We start from the raw sequence: 22,169 nt of genomic DNA, 5'->3' as shown, positions 1-22,169 counted from the left end.
CATTTGTATGGGTTCTCACTAATTTATATACAGTGTCAGGCATAGAGGAGTCATGTCTTCTGGTGCATGCTCTATCATACTTAGAAGAATGTTAGTCACTGTGTAGAAAGGTGAAGAATCTGACACTTAGAGACTATTTAAATAGTTCCTTGATGCAACATACTTACTGATTATTGTGAAAGATTATGAACCATATTATGCCACCCCTGGAAATGATACATCATTTCACCATATAATTACCAAATTACATTATAATACATGAATCAGGCATTATCAATGCATCCAATGATTTACAGAGCCAAATGTCAGTCTTCTAGAAAAGAGATGACATGGCATGGTAGATAGGCATCCAATATAAAACGGCAGGTGGTCTCCTTGGTCTGCTAAATATCAGAGAGACTAGAAATCTGCACAAGATGTTGATACAAAAATGAATACAACCCTCACCATTTAGTGAAAGAGAGAAGGCAGAACTGGGATGACAGGGGCTAATGCGGAAAAGATGAAAACAACCTTTTCTCAATCTCCTCTCCTGGCTCTAGGCTAAGCTCTCAAAAATCCATGTCAATGGACCCATAGTTCCTTAACTAATTAGTAAGTTAATGCAATTTTTAAAAAGCCACCTTGACCCACATTTTCCTCCATCTAGTGACCTATCTCTCAGATCACCTTTCCAGCAAAATTCTTCAAGAGTTGTTCATATGAACTTTCTCTTCTCCAGTTCTCTCTCAAACCACTGAAACTGCTCTGAACATGTCACCAGTGACCTCTGAGCTGTCAGATGCAATGGTCAACCCTGTCCTTGACCTCCCAGTTATACCTGATAGTCAATCACCCTCTCCTCCAAGAAACACTTCACTTCCAGAATATCAGTCTCACTTCCTTTTTTCAGTCTCCTCAGCATCTTCCTAATTCCTTCAACCCCTAGAAGCTGGAGACCCCCAAGTTTCAGTCCTTGGAATGCTTTTGTTCTCTAGGCGATCTTACCCAGTCCTTCCTGTTCAAATACAGTCTAAGTATCAACAGCCCCACATTCATATCTACAAGTCTGACCACTCCCTGAATGCCGGACTGACTCACCTTCTGCCCACTCTACATCTCCATTTGGATATCCATTTCAAACCTTACTTGTCCCAAACTGAACTTCTGATTCTCCCTACCCGCCAAATCTACTTCACTGATAATCATCTTAACTCAGCTGATGCAACTCCATTCTCCTGATTGTTCTAGCCAAATACCTTAGTGCCATCCTCGACAATTCCATTTCTCCTACATGTCTTAGGAAATCCCATTGGCTCTAGCATAAACATATTTCCTGATTCTAAGCATCCCCCTGCATCTCATAGCTGCTGCCCCAGTTGAAGCCATGACTATCTTTTATTTTTAATTTTTTTTTTTTTTTTAATTTTGGCTGCGTTGGGTCTTCATTGCTGCGCGCGGGCTTTCTCTAGTTGCGGCGAGCGGGGGCTACTCTTCATTGCAGTGCACAGGCTCCTCATTGTGGTGGCTTCTCTTGTTGCGGAGCACGGGCTCTAGGTGCGTGGGCTTCAGTAGTTGTGGAACACAGGCTCAGTAGTTGTGGCTCGCGGGCTCTAGAGCGCAGGCTCATTAGTTGCTCCGTGGCATGTGGGATCTTCCCGGACCAGGGCTCGAATCCCTGTCCCCTGCATTGGCAGGCAGACTCTTAACCACTGCGCCACCAGGGAAGTCCCTGGAGGGAGTGAATCTTGAAGAGCAGGTAAGAATTAACCAGGCAGGTGAGAATGGAAGAGGATTCTGGGCAGAGGAAGTGGCAACTGGACACCACTCGAGGCCTGAGAGAACTCGGCAGATTCAGTAACTTACAAGTAGTTCTAAATGACTCTGAAGGACCCTCCCCATTAATATTCATGTCCTTTCAAGGATCTCTTGCAAAGCGGGACCCCTTCATCCCGGGGTTATCAAGCCGTTGCTCGACTTGCTCTAGGGAGAGTCTTGAAGTCTGAGTTGGCTAATTGCTGCCCGGCTTAACAGGTCCCACCTGAGGACCAGAAGCTGGGGGTGGCGGGAAAGGTAGGAGGCGGAGGTCGAAGAGGAGAGAGGAGCTCTCAGATTGATCCCGTGAGTTCATTACCCTGGAAAGGTGGGTCCAGGAGAGCCACGTCCGTTGCCCGTGCGACTCAGCAGCCTCAGCCTGGCAGCCACGCCGAGTCGGTCGAAGGAAGCAGAGCTCCACAAGGCCTGATGAGAGAGGCTGTAAAGCGCTCACTGACATGCACTGCAAAGCCATCCACAGTCCCAGCAAGATGCTTCAAAACCAGGCCCAGAACTAATACAAAAAGAGGGCGTCTTGATCCCAGTTCACAGTGCATGTGGGCAGGCCACGCAGCGCCTGCCAGGAGGCCTTAGTTCCACGCAAACTGGGAAGCTAAGTCCCACTGCACGTGCGGCCCATCAGTAGCGGTCCACCGGCTCCCACAGGCTCTGGGATTTAGATCCTCAGCCTCCACAATGAGGCCGCTTCACGCTTCTCTTGCTTCTCCCACTGAAGCATCCCGAAGTGCTTTCCCAGGGAGGGCTGTCTGTCCCATTAGGTGGGTGAGGCTCAGAGAAGCCAAGTCAGTTCCTGAGGAACTGAGACCCAGACCTCCCAGGCTAGCGTGGCTATTGGATGGCGCACTCCCAGAGACACAGAAGACAGCAGAGGCCATGGTGCCAGCCTTCCTGCGTGGGAACTGAGGCAGACAAAGGAGACAGGCAGGCAGGTGTGGGGCGCTGCAGATCCAGGAAGAACAACTCAGAGCACACGTCCCCCTCCCAGGGGGCGTCAGTGGCATTTCTTTGTAAATGAACTACATTTAGTAGTAGCTAGTAGGGCAAGTAGGTTAGTAGCTGTCTAATCATAAAATGCTGGAGTTGGAAGGGGCCCTGGGAGACGTCAATCGGATTTCTTTTGTTTTCTGGTGAGGAAATAGATTCAGAAAGACGAACTCGCTGCCCAAGGTCACACAGCTGACTCAGGCCAGAGCGAGGACGGGGGCCTGTGCATCTTCAGCATCGACCTCGTGCTCTTTCCAATGCCAGACATTCTTAAAATAATTACCTGTTCTCTGATGGCACCTTGAAACAAGGTAAACGTCAGCCAGCTTCTCCCCTCTGCTTTCCTGCCATCGGAACAGAAATGGTGTGGAGAAACCAGGAGCGAAGGGGTCATGTGCCCTGCTCGGACCTGTAACCTAAGACTCAAAACCCCCTGAATCTTCCACTCATTTGGTCTTGGAGCCAAAATTAGCACAGTCATGGGAAGAAAGGCTGGGAAATCTCAGAGCGGTTCTTGGACAGCCAGCTTCTGGGAGCTGGTGAACCTGCTCTCACCAGTGTGGCCAGGCCCACTCCGGGGCAGGGCGCTAAGGGAGACGTGTCTGGGACAGTGTTCTCAGGCTTCCTGCCTGGGCCTTCCACGATCATGGCTCTGGGCAGAGGCGGCAGCTGACAGCGGGAGGCTCTCCCATCACTCCCCCACCAGGTGTTCTTCCCAGCAACCACAGCAGCTTGGCAGGGAGAGCCACCACGGGGTGCTGGGCGGGCAAAGAGGTGCAGCTCTCTCTCCTCTGCCATCCAGGTGTCCCCAGATGGGTTATGGATCTGCCCCTCCCTTAACAAATAAACAGGCCTTTTACAGGCTGAGTAATCCCATACGGGATAAGCCAGACTGTCAGTTATCCAGCTTTCCCAGACAGGGTCTAACCTCCCTAGTCCCGGATCACAGAGCCAAGCCCAATTCCCGTAAGGAGCAGTGTTTCTAGAAGGCTGGCCATGCTGGGGGCAGCGGCGAGGCCGCACGTCCCCCCCATGCAGTCACAGTGAGCCAGGTAGTCCCGGGAGCCGCCACTCGTCCTTTAGACCCCGCCACCCGCCCGCGGCGGCAAACGTCCCCTGCAGTTCCCCCAGTCTGCGCGCTCGTGCTTCTGCGCAGCTGCTGCCCATCCTCCCGTTCAGCCCCGCGACAGCAGAGAGTGACACGCGGACAAGACGGCTGAAGGAAGGAAAACGCCCCCTTGCTGAGAACGGCCTCGGCCCCAGACCTCTCCACCCTTCTCCTGACAGCCCTCTAGCCTCAGGAAAACAGGCCAGGAGGCAGGCTCTTGGGCCATTTTCCTCTTTTTTCTGATTCCCGTCCAGTGCCAGGCCTCTGAGTGAGAGGGGCAGTCTGGCCGGGTCCTGACAGGTGAAGAAGGGGCACCGGCAGCGGGACAAAGGCCAGGTTAGGAGCTAAGTCCTTGAGCCCAACGGTCACCTGTGCCACCTATGAGAGAGAGAGCCCGTGGAGCACTAGACCAGGAATCAGATGTCGTGGGGTCACTTGCTTAGATGTCACTTACCTTTCTGAACCTCAGTTTCCTCATCTGCAAAATGGGGACAGGAACACCTCCCCTCCCCACCTCACCTGACTATGAGCATTTAGTGAGTCCGAACAAAGGAAAGCTTGAACACGCTGGGGAGGGCTCCACCCCCACGCCAGATCCGTCCTCACCTTGTTCCTGTGGGCAGTCGCTTCCAGACACTGCTGAGTGACAAGCGGGCTCCCACCCGAAGGAGGGTAGACGAGGTGGGCCCTGGGGTTCCCATTTGCCCTCCTTCCTTCCTACACATATTCTACAGGCGTAGTACCAGGCACTGTTCAAAGGCGCAACAGACAAAATCCCTAACGTCAAGGGGGTGGGCAGCAGAACTAACGTCCCTGATGCCAACGGCCTGATTCAGGAGAGATACACTTTGGGACAACACACCATCTCAGGCTTCAACAAGCCCCTGATTGATAAATACCAGTAATGACGGGAGAGCTTTCTGGATCTTTCAGGCCCAAACACCAGCTGAGAAGCTGGGGAAACCAGCAATCCAACTCTCTGCGAGTGGTCGCCCACCTCCCACCTTCTGACTGCACACAAGCCTGGTTTTCAGCGCCGGGTCACGCTGGGGTGAGCCGTCAATCTGGGCGCTGGAGCTGCTCACCTCTGACTTAGTCACAACCTCCAGGTTTGTTAACTCCCAAGCGATGAATTGGCACTTTTCACCGAGGGATGACTACTGGACCCTTGAAAGCCTCATTAAGCTCCGTGACTTAATGACTCTCCTGTTTAATGGCAGCAAAAGCCGTTTAAGTGGCCACAGCTGCCAGGAACTGGGGGAAACGAGTGAAACTTTGCGAGCAGGTCGGGAGCAGCGGCAGTGATCCCCGGCCCGCCGCCCTGATCTAGGCCTGTTTTGACAGCTCCCGGAGCCGGTCCCGCGGGAGAGCAGTGGGGCTGCTCCTTTCCCTCTCCGCGGCGCTCTCCTCCAGCCCATCTTTTGCCGCAGGGGGAAGGAAGAACAATCAAGCATTGTCTTGCTCAGGCCCGGTGTGTCAGGGCCTCCTGGAATAAATGTTATTTGCCTGGGAGGGGAACTGGCGGGGAGACAGCTCCCAGAGTAGGGTCAGGGCTGCGGAGGAGGAGACAGGACGGCGGTGATGCTTGGGTTTGGTTTTATTGTGAGTTTAATCTTTTTCTCCCTTAGTTCTGCACATTTCCCCCGCCTCCCCACCCAGAACAGGCCATTAAGCAGGAAGCCAGTGCTGTACAGGGGCTCTGCTAAGAAGAAACAAAAGGGATTTTCTGTGGCGTGTGCCCCTGGTCACTCCCTGCCCAGCTCCGGGTGAGCAAAGGGTGTGCATTCTGGGGACTCTCGAAGGCTGCAAAGAACATCACGGAGTGGCCCATCTGCCATGGCAGCCCCTCGGCACCCAGATGTGGTTTACGGCTCTGTCCCTAAACTCCTCAGCAAGTACTGCCAGGGCAGCAGCCCCCCCTGTGGGTCTGGGGAGACTGGGGCCCCAGATATCAGAGGCGGTCAGCATTTGTTGAATTCCTATTCAACAAATGCATCTCCCTTCTCCTTCGTGTCTTTTGCCCCTGGAAAGCCTCGTGCCTCTCCAGAATAAAGAACTCAAGACCAACCATTTAATATGAGACAGACATCTGAGGGGCCGCTCCAGAAAGGCCAAGCCCCCTGGCCGTCTCAGGAGAAGGAGGGGGCAGGAAACACAGGGCCGTGATGCCCGTGACAGCCACCGAGCCCTGGGGCAGCCAAGGGGCACCCTGCTGTGCGGTCAGAAGTCCCCCTTTCCTGACCACGAACCTTCCCTTCACCCTTAAAATCCAATCTGAGAACAAGCTACCTACCCAACAGCCATGACAATAGCTACCGATGATTAAGTGCATACTGTACATCGGGCGTTGTGCTAAGTGCATTAAGTATATCATCTCATTTAACAGAATGATACCTGTTCAGTCCAATTCCATAGGTTAGAAATGAAGCTTGGAGAGGGTTCGGAACTGGTCCAAGCTTACACAGTTACTAAGAAGGCTTCCAACCCACCTCTATCTGCCCCCAAAGTCCTAACTGCTCAGAGGCCCTTCCCAGAAGTGGGGACGGATTTGGAAAACTCTCCCACACCCCTGGTGCCACTTCCCCCTGTCAGCCAGGACACACCTTTGCCAAGGAGGGTGCACTCTAGGACCGTGGCTCTTTGGGCCATCCTGCCACCTTCACGCGCTGGGGATCCTTTGTTCCCAGAGGGCAGAGCCCCTGTCTGTGTTCTTTACTCAATTATTTTTGTATACAAAATAGTTCAGTGCCTTGCTCAGTGCCATGTACAATTAGAGATTTAATACACGCTTTTTAAGGGTGATAAGGATCTCACCAGCCCAGCCAGTGAAATAAACATTGCCCCCCCCCCCCAAGGAGAAACAAAGAGTCAGAGAAGGCTGAGCCACCCCGGGCACTCAGCACGGTGCTGGAAAGCACAGGCACGTGAGTCCAGACCTGGCTCACACGTTAGCCAGCTGACCTTGGGAAGCCAAGGTTCTTCAAATGTGGGGGAAGGTCACAACGCAAACACAATAACCTTACAGGTAATCGTGAAGATTCGGGGAGAACGTGCCCACAAAGCTCCTAGCAGTCTTACCTGGCAGAGCAGGTGTTCAATGTTGGTTTCCTTACTCAGTGCATCTTCTTTCTTTCAATGGAGCTCTCATCATGAAAGAATCTTGAGTCACCTCTGCCTTGGGGACATTCCCATCACCAACCACTGCTGGCACTCTCAGTGCCTCAGTTTCTGCATCTGTAAAATGGCAAGGAACAGATGACTGAATATACATTAAGTCCTTAGAATGGTGCCTAGTACATAGTAGTTATTAAATAATTACAGGTATTTTATAAACGTTGTTGTTACTGTTAGTCTCTCTCAAAGTTTTGTGAGGAATACATGAGATGACGTATGTGAAAACATGTTATAACCTGCAAGGATGAGCACGCGTACACACTGAGAGGGTGAGAGGGGAAAAGACCTGGCCTCAGACATGTATTTGAACAGTTTCAAAACCCTCCTCATGAAACACGGAACCACTCCTCCAAAAAAGCAGTCATTCACCTTCTGGTTTTGTTTGTTTGTTCTATTTCAATTTAGACCAGATCTTTCACATTATGTATCTAACTGTTTGCATTTCATTTAGGTATCCTCCATCACCGCATACCATGGGCAACGTTAAAGAAGCAGCACCTGGTCTAAGCAGTCCTTGGATGTCTTAGTGTGTATTCTCTATACAGTTAAGCTCTGTCTCTCCCTCTCAGGTAATCCAGGCAGGCAAGCCACCCAGTGAGGGGGAGTTGCTGCTAGCGGATTAATGGCTGAAAGCCCACTAATACCACTCCTCAAGGGCTCGTAGCAAAAGCTCCTGGGCCCACATTTGGCCAGGTTTAGAGTGTGTCTGTTCAATTAGCCAAACAAGAGTCACTGAGTGCGACTTTGTGCCCAGCACCGTGATAGAAATCACGGGGTACGTAAAGGAAGTGCCTATGCCATGGGCCCTGCCCTTATGAAGATCACCTGACTGATGGAATAAGACGGAAGAAAATGAAACAATGAGAGAATCATAAAAAGCAGTGACATAATGAAGGGTTAGACTTTATGGCCCAGAATATAAACACTGGACCATGGAGTAAAGGGAGATGGGTGAAGGCTAGCGAGGGAGGGGAAAGCCTCGTGCAGGAAGAGGTTTGTCAGCTGGGCCCTGCTGGATGTGTAGGAGTCGCATTGGTGTAAGGGAGAGTGGCATTCCAAGTTGGGAAAACTGAGAGAAATCTAGGAGGCAGAAGGGCTGCTTATAGGACAGAGGTGAACCAGGCATGTCTGCAGCAGGAGTGCAGCCTAACTGCCAAACCTGTCACTGCTTTGCAAGAACCAGGAAAATGAATTCCTATTGGTAATAAAACTAGTTGAAGGTGGTCTGGTTTGTCCTATTTTTGCCCCCCCACATTAGCTACAGGCGAAATTTAGCAAGTCACTTGACCCCTGGGAGAGTCGCTCTCCTCCCCTGTAAAATGGGGATGGTAATACATGCCTATCAGTAAGGGTGAGAAGTAAAAGGTGGTGATTCCCAGGGGTAAGTGCTAAGAGACAGGTAATGAGGGCAGTTCTCCCCCCAACTCTCAGGCGGTGTCCCCCCCCGCTCACGCAAGGACGGAGAACCCGGCTCTGTGTCAGTTTCCTGCTGTTGACCTTGATCCACAAGGGGGTGCAGGAGGAGCCTGCCTCAGGCCCACCCCCCAGGAAGCACGATCGCCCCTGACCGCGTGGGGACAGAACGGATACCCTCCAACTTGACGGCGCCCTTCGGAGCCGGGGCTTTCTGAACCGAGCCAGGGGTCCCGGCCAGGGAAGGGCATCCTCCTCCTGCCTTGCCACTCTCTCCTCTCTCCTCCTCGAGAGGACAGGGAGGTGGGAATGGCCTAAGGAGAACTTCTCACAAGTGCTGACTGGCCCGAGGAAACAAAGGTGGCGGGGTCAGGAGTCGCCCGGCGGCATCGGAGCGCAGCTCAGAGAGGCGCCCGAGGAAGAAACGAGTGTGTTTGTGAGCAGGGGCCGCGGGGGCTGCTCGGGTGGGAAACAAACCACCGACTGAGACGCGCTGGAAGGAAGCAGCAGCTAATGCACCCACCCCGCACCCCCTGAAAGTGCCCTCGGCCAGCCTTCAGGGCCCCGAGTCCAAGTTTCCACCACAGACCCAGGGCCGAGGCTGTTCCCAAAGCGCTCGATAGTTGTTTCCCCACCGCGCCTCGCGCAGATCCGCGGCTCAGCGCACCTGCCCTCTCCTCCCATCCGGCCGCCCAGACGGAATCGCTGAGAAGGGAGCGTGGCCGCGGTGTCCGGGGACGCTGCCCGCAGCGCGGAGCCCGGCTGTGCGGCCGGAGGGCACCGCCGGGACTCGGGTTCCCGGGGCTCCGCGCCGGCCTCCTTCCTCCCGCGCCGGGGAGCGCGCAGCGGCGGCGGCGGCGGCGGCGGCGGCGGCGGCGGCGGCGTCGTCCGCACCGCGCAAGGGACCCTCCGCGGCGGCCGCGGAATGCGCGGCTCCTGCGCACGCGCGCGTCCACTGCCCGCAACTCCGCGCTGCGCCCTCGGCGTGGGGGGGGGCGGCACGACAGGCCGTGTGCGTCCGCGTGTGCGTGTCTGCGCGAGCGCGCACGTGTGAGCCCGTGCGTGTCGGTGCATGTGCGTAGCCGTGCGTGCACGTGAGCACGAGCGAGGGTTGCGAGGCAGGGGCAGGGCGTGTGCGCGCGTGTCCGTGCGTGTGCGCGCGCGTACGTGTAAAGCGGACCGGGAAGGGCACCCTACTAGGGAATTCAAAGCGGCCCAAGACGGCTTGAAGCCCCTGGAGAGAAACCCCTAGGATGTAGGCTCCTTGAGGGGCGATTCGCGTTTGTTAACTACTGTATCCCCAGTTCCCATTACGGTACCCGGTACTTAGGAGGCGCTTAATAAATAGTTGTTGAGTTAATGGCTGGATCCCGGGGGTGGCGGGAGGGCCTTCTGGAACTGCAGAGAGTGAGAACAAAGCCGCATTTCACCTGTTTGGCTATTCTTCCCGGTACCAGCCCTGGCTCTCCCTCCAGCCCAGCCCTTCTCCACATCCAGGGGGTGCCAGGTTTTCTTCCCTGCTCCCACTCGGCCACCTTCTCCCCTTGACCTGTTTCCCCGTCTCCGGCCTGTTAGCCCCCCGCAGTCAGAGAGGGGCAGACAGGAAAGCAAAGGAGCCGAGCTCTGCCAGTAGAACGCTGCCCCGGGGGCCTCCCCCTTCTGGAAGCAAATGGTACGATGGGGCGAGGCTGGGCACAGCTCCTCCACTGGGGTATTTAGCCTCTGAGCTTCACTTTCCCCGCTTTAAAATAGCAGCCGTTACACTCTCACAGGGTTGCTGTGAAGAGTCAAGGACATAGATGGTGGAAGAAAAAATTCCAGAACACCTGGTGGGTCCTCCAGAAATGTTAGTTTCTTTTCTGAGGAGTAGGCAACATTCTGGAAATGCCCCGTGTGTGGCTCGGAATTGGTTATGGTTTGGTAATCACTGCCAGAACACCCCTCCTTTTTGCACAAGATGCCTCGAGGGGAATTTAATGGTAGCTGAAAACTGAGGCAAGCTTCATTTCTAAAACATTCAGAAGTTAATATGCTATGAGTCATATAATGTGCTGGGGCTTCCTCACGCTCAGGAGGAAGCTTTCCCAAGTAATTAAACAATCACCTTGGGGCCAACCTGAAGTGCCCCAGCTCAGGCCTCTCCACTTGTGGACCTTCCTCTGCCCACACCGGCTGCCTCCACAGCTAATGGGGGAAATTAGCAACTTCTTCCTTAAGCCGTAGGAGACACTGTGTGAAAACCTAATCCTACAATAGCATTTTTCATCACTAAAGGATCAGATTTCACCCTTCTCAACCTGATTTAAGGACCCACCAGAAATACCAACCTTCATGGGTTAATTAGGAAATTATCCTCTTACAAATCGGTAGATGTCTCCTTTCTTTTCCTTGGGATGAGATGGGAAGGGTATTATTTTTCTTTTTCCATGGTGAAGCTGCTGCGATTAACCACACCACCCTGGTAATTGTTCACTTGTGGGTAAACTGATAGCCTGCCGTTCCACGGTGTGCCTGCCAACGCACTCCGGAATAACATGTTACAGCCTCCGAGTGGCCCTTCCTGATGAAAGGGAAACCAGTCATATTTAGTTAAAGGAGCTCTTTAAACCTGGCCTGTCAATACCGTGGAGGTGGAGAATTACACCAAGGTTAAGCAAAGGTTTTCTAGGACTGGCTAGATGTTCATTTGTTTAAAGGGCTCGGGTGCATTCAGCCTGAGCCCGATCAGTACTGCCTGTTTCTAGGCTTGTGAACAGTGCAAATATTCCAGAGAACCCGGGAAGTCCCTAAGGGACCCAGAAAGGATTTTTATTTGACAGCAAGGAGAAATTCCCAGCTGAAGATTTCTAAATGCTGATCTGTTTTAATTAAGAAATCTTCTAAGATGTTATCGGAAACGAGACCAGAACTCGAAGGTAAAAATGGAATTAACATCAGCCTCCTTTTCCCACTCTGACATATTCTATCTGATTCCCCCCTTCTCTCTCTCTCTCTCTCACACACACACACAGAGCAACCATCCAACAGTCTTTTTTTTTTAAATTAATTAATTTTATTTATTTATTTTTGGCTGGGTTGGGTCTTCGTTGCTGCACGCAGGCTTTCTCCAGTTGTGGTGAGCGGGGGCTACTCTTCGTTGCGGTGCGCAGGCTTCTCATTGCAGTGGCTTCTCTTGTGGTGGAGCATGGGCTCTAGGTGCGCGGCTTCAGTAGTTGTGGCACACGGGCCCAGCAGTTGTGGCTCGCGGGCTCTAGAGCACAGGCTCAGTAGTTGTAGTGCACAGGCTTAGTTGCTCCGCGGCATGTGGGATCTTCCTGGACCAGGGCTTGAACCCATGTCTCCCTGCATTGGCAGGCAGACTCTTAACCACTGTGCCACCAGGGAAGTCCCCATCCAACAGTCTTGACAAACCTCTTGGATTCATTAAGTCTCATGGAGTTTTCAATGTGCTAAAAGAGGTACTAAAAGATATGTCTGTATCTGTGTGTGTGTACATATATGTATTTTTTTAGCACTTCTCATAGCACTTGGTGTATCCGAAGAGCTGACACACACATTCTCTCATTTAATGCAGTCGGCAGAAGAAAGGCTGCCTGGCAGGTGTCGTTTCACCAAGGAGGTAACTGAGACTGAGACTCAGGGAGGTAAACTGACTTGGGTAATACCATGCCATCAGGGTAAGATACAGCCTGATTTGAACCCATCTTCCCTCCCAGGTCATCTACCACACCTGAGAGCTTATTAGAGATGCCAGTCCTCAGGCCCCGCCCCAGACCTGCTCAGTCTGGCGAAGGGGCCAGCAATCTGTGTTAACAAGCCCTCCAGGTAATGCTGGTGCACGCTCACATTTGAGAACTACTGCCTTATAGCCTACGAGAAAATACCCAGACACCTGCCCAAGACTGACACCGATCAGTTCCTTATAGTCTAACTACACCTACCTAACACTCACCATTCCTGAAACATTTTTATTTTTGATACCATGTTCCTATTATTTTGAACAGCATTTCTTTTCTTCTCTGCCTGGCAAACTCCTGCTAATCATTTAAAGCCCAGTTCAAAGACCTCCCCCTCTCAAGATTTCACCATCTTCTCCAGCAGTCCCACTTACTCCTTTCCCTGTCCCCCTACAGCACCAGGACATACCTCAAAAGCATTGTCATGCCCGGGGCTTCAGTTTCTCTGCATCACCCTCATGGTGGACTGTAACAAGGTCGGCAACTTCGTCTTATTCCCTCTCGGTACTCCCAGTACCTAGCACTGTGCCAGGAATACGGTAAGTGCTTAATAAATATATATTGAATTAAGGAATAAGTGAATGCATAAGCCCAAGTATTATAACAAGTGTATTGAGTAATAGAGACAGGTGACTGGCCTGGGGGCACACAGCTGGCTGCTCCAGAGCCTGGTATGACCCCCAGGCATCCTGACACCCAGCCCAGGATACTAATTCTCTCGACTCTGGGCTTTAGGTAATGTAATTGTTAAACAAGAGAGTCATTTCTGGCTACTTTGTGACAGATAATTATGCCAAACACACCGAACAGATAAAATTCTTCCCTTCGGGCTACAGAGCTGTGACTTCACTAGGTCACAGCCTCTGTCGGTTATCTCTGCATCTCTTGTGTGTTTGTATTTATATATGGCACCTATCACAAGGGTATCTAGACCAACTATTAAACCAGTTATAATGCCCAGGAACCAATTTATGGCAGCCAGCAATTAGATCCATTCGAGTTTTAACTTTTTCTCCCTTTGAAGTTTAATAGATGGTTATTATGAGGTTGTCTTTACTGCCTCCAAATCTGCAGGCTGCTCACAGCCTAAATCTGCAGCAAGAGAAGGTTAGACTCTTGAGGGAAACTGCATATAACCTAAAGCGACTCTTTGGGTTCCGTTTCTAAGTCTGCTGCTTCGCCTGGGTCTGCTTCCTCCGTGAAGAGCGTCAGGATGAAAAAGGATAAGGAACAGACCCATGTGTTCATTCACTTGTACAGCACACATTTCGTGAGCCTTACTCCGTGTTAGGTGTGGAGGACCCCCAGGGAGCAAGATGTGGTACTTACCTTCACAAAGCTCCTAGCCTAGTGGGGGAAGCGAGGGTTGTGAGTAGGAATTCACGATCTGCTGTGATGGGTGTTATGATAGAGGCGCAGGGAGGGAAGGCTACCACACGGAGAGCTGGAGCGTGAACAGCACTTAGCCAGCTGAGAGGAAGGAGGAGCCTGGGGGTAGGAGAGAGGAAGGCACTCCGGAAGGGCTGAAAGTAGTTCTCAGGGCTGGATTCAGACTAGATGTTGGTCTGCGTCTTCGGTGGGACGCACGAGAGGCCCAGACTGCGAAGGATGGAGGTCAGTTACAGTCTGGTGCTAGGACAAAAGAAGATAGTAGGAGAGGGCATAAATTCTCAGCAGTGCCTTCCTTGTGGGTGATGGGCACAGCCCAAAGTTTGCCCAAAATCTGCTTTGATTCAAGGAGAACATCTATTTCTTCAAGCCACTTGTGGCTTTGGGGACTAAGGAGGTTGCAGAAGACAGGGAGTTGTGAATAAAGGATCAGAATTCATCATGATTGCCAACTTTATACCTTCCTAAAGGCTCCTTCCCCAGAGCTGATAAAACATACTCAGAAGTCTCTTTCATCCTTAAAAAAAAAAAAATTGACCTAACTCAATACAAGCCTTCCCTCACCCTGTGATAGGTGCAAGCTCTCCCTTGAACTCTTCACTTCCTTTGATAACCAAGCTCCTCAAAAAAATGCACACTACCCTCTCCTTCCACTCACTTTCCATCCACAGTTGCCAGGCTTGTGTCTCTACACCCGCAGAACCACTATGATAAAGGTGATCACTGGCCTTCAGCGGCCATATCCAATGGAGTCATTCATTTATTCAGTCAACAGATCTTTGTTTTGTATCTACTCTGAACCAGGCACTGTTCCAGGCCCACAGATACAGTGGTCTAAAGGCTTTCTCAGAGTTTACGTTTCGGTGGACTCCTTTTGGTTCTTAGGTCTCTGTAGCATTTGCGGTCATTGAGCTTTGCCTTCTGGAAACACTCTTTTGCTTTCCATACACCAATCTCCTGTGATTCTTCTATCTTTTGTATTATTCCTTCTCTACCTATGCATTATAAGCCTGACTTTAGGTAGGTTGTGTTCTAGGCACTAGACTAATCCTCCAAGATTTTATCCTTTCCTCTGATTTTAGTTGTCAGACATGTATCTCAGTATCTGTATAATCAGCTCCCTCCAGACAACTCTCTGTGGACACCACCTCAGTGTCCACTTAACCAAAGCTGGACTCTAGTTGCTGTGTCCCCACTCTCTCCTTCTCCTGTGTTTTCCAGCTCAGCGAATCCTGCTGTGCAATCATGGATGCTGAGAGTCACCTGGACCTGTGACTCTTCTTATTCCTGTGCTCCCTATATGCCAACAGCCTCTGTCCTCGGTCAGGACCCTCATCATCTCTCCTGGAAACTGCCATAGTCTCCTTGCCTCCACACTTATCTCATCCAGCTCATCTTCTACACTGCCGGCAGAGTGATCTCCCCAAGTTGCAAATCTGACCATGTTCCTCCCCAGTATTCTCCATCCCCTCTACCAGCAGTTCTCAGTATGAGACCCCCAAGACACTTTCAGGAAGTCCACAAGGTCAGAACTATTTTCATCATAATAGTAAGACATTATTTACCCTTTTCACTGTGTTGACATTTGCACTGATGGGGCAAAAGCAATGGTGGGTAAAACAGCAGGTGCCTTAGCACAGATTAAGGCCACGGCACCAAATGGTACTATGTACTAGTAGTTGTATTCTTAACACTATGCACTCCCAGAAAGGAGAAAAGCCAGTTTCATTTAATGTCCCTGATGAAGCAGTAAAAATATTAATTTTATTAATCTCAGCCCTGGAATGAGCATCTTTTTAATATTCTGTGTCAACATGCAAAGTACACATAAAGCAATTCTGCTACGTACCAAAGTATGATCGTTGTCTCAGAGAAAAGCATTGGTGTGATAACTTGAGTTGCAAGCTAAACTAGCCTTTCCCCCACACACACTAACACCATTTTTATTTGAAAGCATGACTGACAAACAAACTGTGGTTATTCAGACTTGGGTATTTGGCAGGCATGTTCTTTAAAATTGATGAAGTGAGCTTGTCACTTTAAGGAAAATATCTGACAATGTTTGTTGCCAAGTGAAAAAAAAATGGATCTTTCAAGCAAAAAATCAGAATTTTGGAAAGCATACATCTGCCACTATGAGCGTGACAGCTTCCCAATACTTAATGACTTTTCTGATGAGATTGATGGTGATGTTAATAAATATGTGGGGTTTGTCTTGGCTCTTGTAGAGTGAGATGTGTCAACATTCAGAAGAATTACATGACTCAGTGAGTCAGTGTTTTCCAAATGGCCAATGGTTGATGTTACAAAATCATGCATAAGTAAAAAAAGATCTATTCAAGTGCAAATAATGTAACATTTTGAAACGTTCATTAATATGGCTTCAGATTCCACATTGCAACTCACCTTTAAGAAACTGCCACTTATCAAATTTTAGTGTCATATCAAAGAATATTCATAATTATCTAAAAGGGCTATTAAAATACTTCTTTCTTTTCTAACTACATATCTGTGGGAAGCAAGATTTTCTTCATATATTTCGACTGAAACAATATATTGAAAAAAATTCGATGCAGATATGAAAATCCAGCTATCTTTTTATTAAAGCAGACATTTCTTACAAATTTTTGTCTTAGACAATACAAATAAGTTGTTATTTTTTAAATGATTAATGAAATATTAAATATCCTCAGTTTCAATTTTGACTATAATAAATATCAAAATGTGTAATTCACATAAACACAAAATCCTTTGAATCCTCAATAATTTCTAAAAGTGTAAAGGAGTGTTAAAGCCAAAAAGTTTGAGAATTGTTGATCTACAGAATTAAGGTCCCAATTTTTTTCTAGGTATTTTATTTTTCAGGATTATTTTAATTCTACAGACTACTTTGACTCCTAATGTTCAAGGTTAAAATACTGATGGCTGATAAGTAATAGTTTGGGAAATGATTACAACCAGAAAAGTTAAATCTCCAAAACTGAGAAATGTTCATCCTAAAAATAAATGATTTGCCTTACTTATAAAAAAAGTTTTGATTTTGATATAGTTCAATTAAGCAATTTTTTTCCCTTTGTTGCCCATGCTTTGGTGTCACATTCATGAAATCATTGCTAAATCAGTGTCATGAAGTTTTGTGGGTTGTTTTGTTTTGTTTTGTTTTGTTATTTTTTGGCTGCATTGGGTCTTTGTTGCTGCATGCAGGCTTTCTCTAGTTGCAGCGAGCAGGGGCTACTCTTCGTTGTGGTGCGTGGGCTTCTCATTGTGGTGGCTTCTCTTGTCGTGGAGCACAGGCTCTAGGTGCACGGGCTTCAACAGTTGTGGCTTGCGGGCTCTAGAGCACAGGTTCAGTAGTTGTGGCGCACTGGCTTAGTTGCTCCGCGGCATGTGGGATCTTCCTGGACCAGGGCTCGAACCCGTGTCCCCTGCATTGGAAGGCGGATTCTTAACCACTGTGCCACCAGGGAATCCCTGGACCACCCTTTTCTTATTCTGCTTTGTCTTGTCTTTCTTCTAACTTTCAAACACCTATTCATGCTTCAAAACACACTCTTGTCATCTCCTTTAATGAGACCAACCCCCAGCTCCAGCAGGAACACTTGATCACTCCCTGATTTGTGTCCCATAAGGACTTCTACCGGGGCTCCCATAACACCTCAGTGTTGGTTCTCCAATTTAACCTCCAGGCCTTACCCTGGGTAAAATCGTGGACAGTTCCCTAATGTTAGGCAAATGGATTGTTTCTAATTTTTTTCTCTTCCTAACAAAGCCACTTTACATGCTGTACGTGTCTCCTTGGGCACCTGGGCAAGCAGCTCTCAAGAGGAGATCCCTGGAAGGGGCATTACTGGGTCACAGGGTTTGTGCCTCTTCACCTTTACCAAGTATTACTAAGTTGTTCTGCACACTGGTTCAACCAATATATGCCACCGCCAGCAACAAATAAAACCTTCTGATTTCCCCACATTCTTATCAACACTTAACGTAATCAGACTAAATTTTTTTAATTGATGCCTGTGAAATTATATCTCATTGTTATTTTCATTTTCCTCATTACTAATGAAGTAAAAATCTTTCTATAACCCACCCAGGTTTCCTCTTCTGTGAATTGCCTGTTCAGAAATACCCTTTGTGTGTTTTTCTGTTAGGTTGTTTGTCTTTTTCTTACTGATTTGAAATTCTTTATATATTCTGGATACTCACCTTTTTTTCTGCTATGTGCATTGCAAATCTTACCTCCCTGTGAGTAACTGGTCTTTTAAGTCCATCTATGGAGTCTTCTATTGTACAGAAGTTTCAATTTTTAATGTAATCAAATGTATCAGTCTTTTACTTTATAGTTTAAGCTTTTTATACATCATGAGATTCTTCCCCATCCCAAGTTCATATGATATTGCATGAATTTTTGTCTAAAATTTTTCACATTTAGGTCTTTAATCCTTCCAGAATTTTTTTTTGGTAAGGTGTAAAGAAGAGATCTACTTTTATCTATTCCCATATGCATAAACAATTAGTCCAAACCCACTAATTTAATATTTCATTCTTTCCCAATTGATCTGAAATGCTATTGGTCCACTGGTCTTTTTCAAGGATCAGCAAAATTTTCTGTAAAGGGACAGATAGTAAATATTTTATAGTTTGTGGGCCATAGAGTCTCTGTGACAATTACTCAGCAAATATTTTATAGTTTGTGGGCCATAGAATCTCTGTGACAATTACTCAGCTCAAAAGCTACTAACGAGTATGGCTGTGCTCAACAAAACTTTATTTACAAAACAGGCCATGGGCTGGATTTGGCACACAGGCCAGTGGTAACCCCTAGTCTATTTATCTATTTTTGCACCAATATGGCACTGTACGATTATGTGTAGCTTTATCTTTTACCTCTCTGTTTGGAAGAGTCAATTTCTCCTCCTTGCTCTTCTTTAAAATTGTCAAAGCTATCCTTGGCCCTTTTCCCTTCCATATAAATAGGTTCACCTTAGAAATTCCATCAAAATTCCTGATTTGAAGGGAGGAGGGGTTTCTTCTATTTTACTTTTCTAACTTCTTGAACTGGCCAGTTAACTCTTTAATTTTTAAATCTTCCTTTTTATTACACATTTTCCTTTAGCTATTGCCTTATCTGTGGCTGACAGGTTTGACTGTTATTGTTTTCATTTTTGCTGTTATAAATACTTTCTAACACCCATTAGGACTTCTTGTTTGAACTATGGATTATTTAGAAGTGTGCTTAAATTATCCAAATGTAAGAGAATGGTGAGGTTTGTCTATTTTTTAGTTATTAATTTCATATTTAATTACATTGTGCTTGGACAATCTGGTCTAATTATATAATTCGGTTTTTTTTTTTCATTGAAACTTGCTTTGTGACCTAGGACATGATAAAATTTTATAAGTATTCCAGAATGTTTGAAAAAATGTGCATTCTCTAATTGTTGGGAGCAAAGTTCTCTATTCTATCATTTAGATGAAACTTATCACCTGTACTGTTCTAAATTTTCCAACATAATTATGGATTTCTGAATTTTTCCTCATAGTTCTGTACGTTTTGGCTCTCTCTACATATTTTTAACACTATGTGATTGCATGCTATTGGGGTTTCTGAAGAGGCCTCCAATAAATAAAATGCTCTTTCCTACCTGGGTCTGGATACACTGAGAAATAAAAAGTGAAGATGTAGGTCGAAATATCACCTTTGTTGCTGATAGAGGCTAAGGTGGAAGACGTCTTAGTATGAGAACCAGATGGGCTTGTGGATGAACCCCAAAAAGGCAGTCAGCCCCAGCCCCAGCTGCAGGCAGCTCTAGATCAGGGCAATGCTCCCCCCAGAGGAGCAGAGCCCCTGAGGAAAAGTGGAACCCACGCTCCCTGAGGGCAGCTGCATCCATGAGGGAGAAGGTGCAGGCCAAGCTGGACTCCACATGGGTTTATCGGCGTCTGTGTACCAGCCAGACACGCTGCTCCCACGGGCGAGCGAGTCAGGGGACACAGAGAGGTTCAGAACACGCTTCAGAAACAGCTCTCCTCACGGAAGCCAGGAGCAAAAAGGCGCTCCCTTCAGCGTTGCAAGTTACACGTTACAAGTTTTCAATTGTTTCATCTTCCTGGCAAATAATTTTTCCTTTTATCCTGTATTAACTTTATGACTAATACTACTTTTTGATTTTGAAAATCTATTTTGTGTGACATTAAAGGAGCTACACAGCAACTTTTAAAAATTAGTTTATGGCTGGTTTATCTTTATTCAGCCCTTTACTTCTAACCTGTGTCATTGCATTTTAGTTGTGTCCTTTTCAAATAGCATGCAGCTGAAATTTTGGTGGTGGCGGTAGGGATTGTTGAGTAAATTTACTTATTTTTTTTAGAACTTTTTAATTTTTTTTTGTTTGCTTGTTTCTTTTTTGGCTACACCACGCAGCATGTGGGATCTTAGTTCCCCAACCAGGGATCAAACCCGCACCCCCTGTATTGGAAGTGCAGAGTCTTAACCACTGGACTGCCAGGGAAGTCCTGTTTCTTTTTCTTTTGAAAATGTTTAAACCTATACTAAGATTCACCAACTGTTAAATTCTTGCCAAGTTTGTTCCTCCCACCTCTCTCCCCCACCCACATATACATATATATATATAATTTTTTTTTACAAATCATCTGAAAACACATATCAGGACACTTCACTCCCAAATATTTCAACACATTCCCAAAGAACAATAACATTTTTTATACAACTACATCACCATTACCACACCTAAGAAAATCAACATTAATTCAATAATATGTTGTAATATTCAAATTTTCCGGATTGTGCCAAGTATATGTTTTCTAGCTGTTTTCACCTGTGATTTAGGAACTATTCAAAATATATATATTGCAACAGCTCATACAGCTCAATATCTAAGAAACAAACAACCCCATCCAAAAATGAGCAGAAGATCTAAATAGACATATCTCCAAAGAAGACATACAGATGGCCAACAGGCACATGAAAAGCTGCTCAGCATCACTAATTATTAGAGAAATGCAAGTCAAACTACAATGAGGTATCACCTCACACCAGTCAGAATGGCCATCATCAAAATGTCTACAAATAATAAATGCTGGAGAGGGTGTGGAGAAAAAGGAACCCTCTTACATTGTTGGTAGGAATGTAAATTGGTGTAGTCATTATGGAGAACAGTATGGAGGTTCCTTTAAAAACAAAAAATAGAGTTACTGTATGATCCAGCAATCGCACTCTTGGGCATATATCTGGAGAAAACTCTAATTTGAAAAGATACACGCACCCCAATGTTCATAGTAGCACTATTACAATAGCCAGGACATAGAAGCAACCTAAGTGTCCATCGACTGATGAATGGATAAAGAAGATGTGGTACATATATACAATGGAATATTACTCAGCCATAAAAAGAATGAAATAATGCCATTTGCAGCAGCATGGATGGACCTAGAGGTTATCATACTAAGTGAAGTCAGAGAAAGACATATCATATGATATCGCTTATATGTGGAATCTAAAAAAATGATACAAATGAACTTATTTACAAAACAGAAATAGACTAGCAGGCATAGAAAACAAACTTATGGTTACCAAAGGGGAAGGGGGGATAAATTAAGAGTTTGGGATTAAAATATACACAGTACTATATACAAAACAGATAACCAACAAGGACCTACTGTATGACACAGGGAACTATACTCAATATCTTGTAATAACCTATAATGGAAAAGAATCTAAAAAAGATTATGTATATATACGTATAACTGAATCACTTTGCTGTACACCTGAAACTAACACAACATTGTAAATCAACTATATTTCAATAAAAACTATATATATATATATATGTATGTATAGATGGCATCTGGTCACTATATCTCCATAATTTCCATCAACCTAGATATTCCCTCCCCCTGCCTTCTGTTCTCCATTTGACTGAATCCTTTGTAGAGCCCAGGCCTGTTGTCTGCAATAAGCTCCACATTCTGGATTTGTCTGACTGTTTTTCCATCATTAGATTCATCTTCAACATTCCTGGTAAGAACACCATGTAGGAGATGGGCGTATATTGTGGGTAATGCCAAGCTCATCTCCTTGGTTACGTTAGTAATTGCCAGATTTCTCCATTGTAAAGGCACATTTTCTCCTTTCTAACTAAAAAGTTATCTATGGAGGGATTCCTTAAGACCAAGTAAATATCTTTCACTTGATTGTTTTAGCATTCATTGATAATCCTCCCTTGCGTAAGTGGTTACATTGAGGAGTTACAAAATAGTGATGTTGTAATTCCATCATTTTATATATATAATACATATATATATAAAATACATATATAATATATATGTATTATATATATATATATATATCAGCTGGCATCCTATATATATATGTGTATATATATATAAAATATATTTATATATCAGCTGGCATCCTTCCGTAAAGAAAACATTTTTCTTCCCCCATCCCCATCTTTCTCTCAACCTCTCACTCTGTCTTCTCTCCTTTCAACTTTATTAAGATATAACTTTCCATAGCACAAATTACACAT

General features: G+C 46.8%; 1 long non-coding RNA gene across 2 annotated transcripts in view; it reads right to left on the bottom strand.

Moving 5' to 3' along the window:
* LOC118900055 overlaps positions 1 to 9,460 on the bottom strand; it is a 102,971-nt gene extending 93,511 nt beyond the window's left edge. For both annotated transcript variants that reach the window (XR_005021039.1, XR_005021038.1), the window contains exons 1-2: positions 9,162 to 9,460; positions 6,986 to 7,141 (exon numbers count right to left, since the gene is read on the bottom strand). This is a non-coding gene — a long non-coding RNA (uncharacterized LOC118900055). The remainder of the gene's footprint in view (positions 1 to 6,985; positions 7,142 to 9,161) is intronic.
* Positions 9,461 to 22,169: the final 12,709 nt, after the last annotated feature.

This window comes from Balaenoptera musculus, chromosome 8, assembly GCF_009873245.2.
Source record: "Balaenoptera musculus isolate JJ_BM4_2016_0621 chromosome 8, mBalMus1.pri.v3, whole genome shotgun sequence".
Classification (NCBI taxonomy): domain Eukaryota; kingdom Metazoa; phylum Chordata; class Mammalia; order Artiodactyla; family Balaenopteridae; genus Balaenoptera; species Balaenoptera musculus.
This window is presented reverse-complemented; position numbering and strand designations above follow the sequence as displayed.